The sequence below is a fragment of the Rhipicephalus sanguineus genome, chromosome 6 (genome assembly GCF_013339695.2).
Source record: "Rhipicephalus sanguineus isolate Rsan-2018 chromosome 6, BIME_Rsan_1.4, whole genome shotgun sequence".
In the NCBI taxonomy this organism is placed as follows: Eukaryota; Metazoa; Arthropoda; class Arachnida; order Ixodida; family Ixodidae; genus Rhipicephalus; species Rhipicephalus sanguineus.
This window is the reverse complement of record NC_051181.1, coordinates 138,196,513-138,199,131: the sequence shown is the minus strand read 5'-3', so window position 1 is coordinate 138,199,131 and position 2,619 is coordinate 138,196,513.

Here is a 2,619-nt window from a genome sequence, read left to right as displayed (position 1 = left end):
ATAACTAAGGATGGCACAACAGGTTCAATGTTCACAACCAAGAAGTGTACCCTTTGTGAAACGCAGCAAAAGATGCATTTTACAGTTTAAAACATTGATATAAGGAATAAAGTTCACCCATGTTTTCATGCGAATGACACAAGAGGTAGAAAGCATGTAAACCTGTGATAACGGTAAAATATCCGATAAAATGATACAAGACAACCCCGCTTCTTTCTGTTACATTGTCTACCTTGATTAAAAAACAATGGGAAAGACATTAAAATGCTTTTAATTTTCATTAAAGGTAGTCTTCCTTGTAACAATGACACATTTGGGACCTAGGACTCATCCTCGACTTCAACCGCTACTCAGATGGCTAACAAGACAAAGTGTGACCCAGTCTGTTATTCAGGCCTGTTTGTCTGTCTCATAAAACTATTACCGTTCCACACATAAATGAGGCCCCAGGAAGACCTGTCAAATCTGTATTTCCTTATCCTAATAGAAGATACAAAAGTCAGCCTGGTGCAACAGATGACATGCCTGAGTTGCTTATTCAAAAATTCTGCACCGCATGTTTTTTTTTTTTAAATCTCTTTTGTTGACAGGCCTGTAAATGTGTTCACAAGGAGACCAGCCAATGATGGCTGCCACCTCTTATGATGGAACTGATAACAGCAAGATGAAACAATATTGGTCAAGCGTAATGGATTAAAAGAGCACGAGAAGTGCTTAGACAATAAAGTGGGTGGGCATGTGGGGCAAGAGTCACCAGTCCTCCCTTCAGGCAACCCTTTGTCCAACCCACTCCCTCCTCGGCCATCCACCACTGAAACTGCTTACTAAAACACAAAAAAGGGAAGCAAAGACTGTTCTATCTTCTTTCAAATTAACACAAATGTTCTTTTTTGCCAACACATCCAATGATAATTGTTCAAAACGTTTTGGCATGTGAAAAATGAAAGGCTACAAAAAGAGCTGCGTGGAGAACTGGATGACTTGAACTGTTTGAACATGTGAATGAACTTTTTAACCTTTCAGCATTTGAAGAATACAAACTTGCACCAATATGAATATGATTTACTGGAGGCTGGCAACGAATATCTTTACTCCTTTTGCCAATGCAGCCATTTCTTTGGAGAGAAAGAAAATCTGTGATTGCTTAAAAAAACACAACCATCGTGAATTAAAAATACCACACGCAAACTGTACAGTTATATATGTATTTCTATATGTTTTATGCGGCGAAACCTCTGGCAGTAATAATTTGCTGCCTTGCAAAGCACGCAATATTATAATTAGTACTACACCTCAATTAGAAACTACATATAACTTTTCCAATGCTTTCCTTGACTTCATAACCTGCTCCCTATTGCAGGAAAAGAAGATAGCAAACAGTTGGCCATTCACACAAGCAACAGAGTACATCACCGATGCACCAAAAACACAGGTAGTCATTTGGGCAATTTACATTAAGAACTGCAGCAGTACTCAAGGAAAGAGTACTACTACAATTATCGTCCCCATCAATTTTAGACAAAAAGTCTTGCACTCATTGTCAAAACAGACAAGCAAATATACACGCTCCCTAAAAATCCTCATGAATTCTACGAGCAAGAAAATCAAACTGCAACCAAACGACAATGCACTTGTATAACTGCCTGTCTCACTGTTCCCACCACACTGTCCTTCCAAAAGTACATCACATACTGCAATACATGCAAATATGATGTGCCAAACAAGAATAGTACTTGAGCTTTGTTATTTCATGAAAGAATACTGACCAAGTTTCAAGTGAAACAAAGAACAGATATAGGAGCACAATCAAGGTAAGGAAAATGGCACGAACACCAAATGGATACTACACTGAACTTCAATGTCTGTATTCTTGCCATGTTTGGCATCGGCCTTATTTATTCTAGACAGTAGTCACAGACAGGAAACTTTCTTAAAAGGGCCCTGAACCACACCTTGGCCTTGATTAGAAATATTTCGGGGCAAAAAGACGGTGCTGCAAACATGTCAGCAAATCAGGCAAATTTTGTATTTGTGTACAGCACATGGAGTTCACAAGCGGAGCAAAATGTTGAAACATCCTCTTTTTAAACATAGCATGGGGCAGCTGCAAGCAGCTGTCAGCTGGCGTGAACAGGCAGAGTTCTATAGAGGGCTGCTGCTGGCACTGCCCTTCTCCTTCAGTAATGAAGGCCACTGAGCACCAGTGGCGTAGCCAGGGAGGCAGCACCCCCCCCCCCAAAAAAAAAGTTTTTTTTTGCCATGGCATACAGAGCACAAAATGACACTCGACCCCATCTGCCTGCACGGCCCCCACTTCAGATTAAAATGGTGGTACCCCCCCCCCCCCGAAAAAAATTTCTGCCTACGCCCCTGCTGAGCATGGATAGGAATGGTAAGCGCTGTACTCACAGTACCCCCACTATTACAGGTCTTCTTAAGTTGGTTTGGTCATACATTTCTGGGATGCACTCCACTTGTTCCAAAGTGTTTCTGACACTTCGAAAGAAGGGTAATTCAGGGCCCCTTTAATGCTCCATGTCTCCAATTAGAACGAAATATATTATATTCTCTTCTTTTCCTTTCACACGAACACGCAACATGATTTCAGCAGTCCCCATC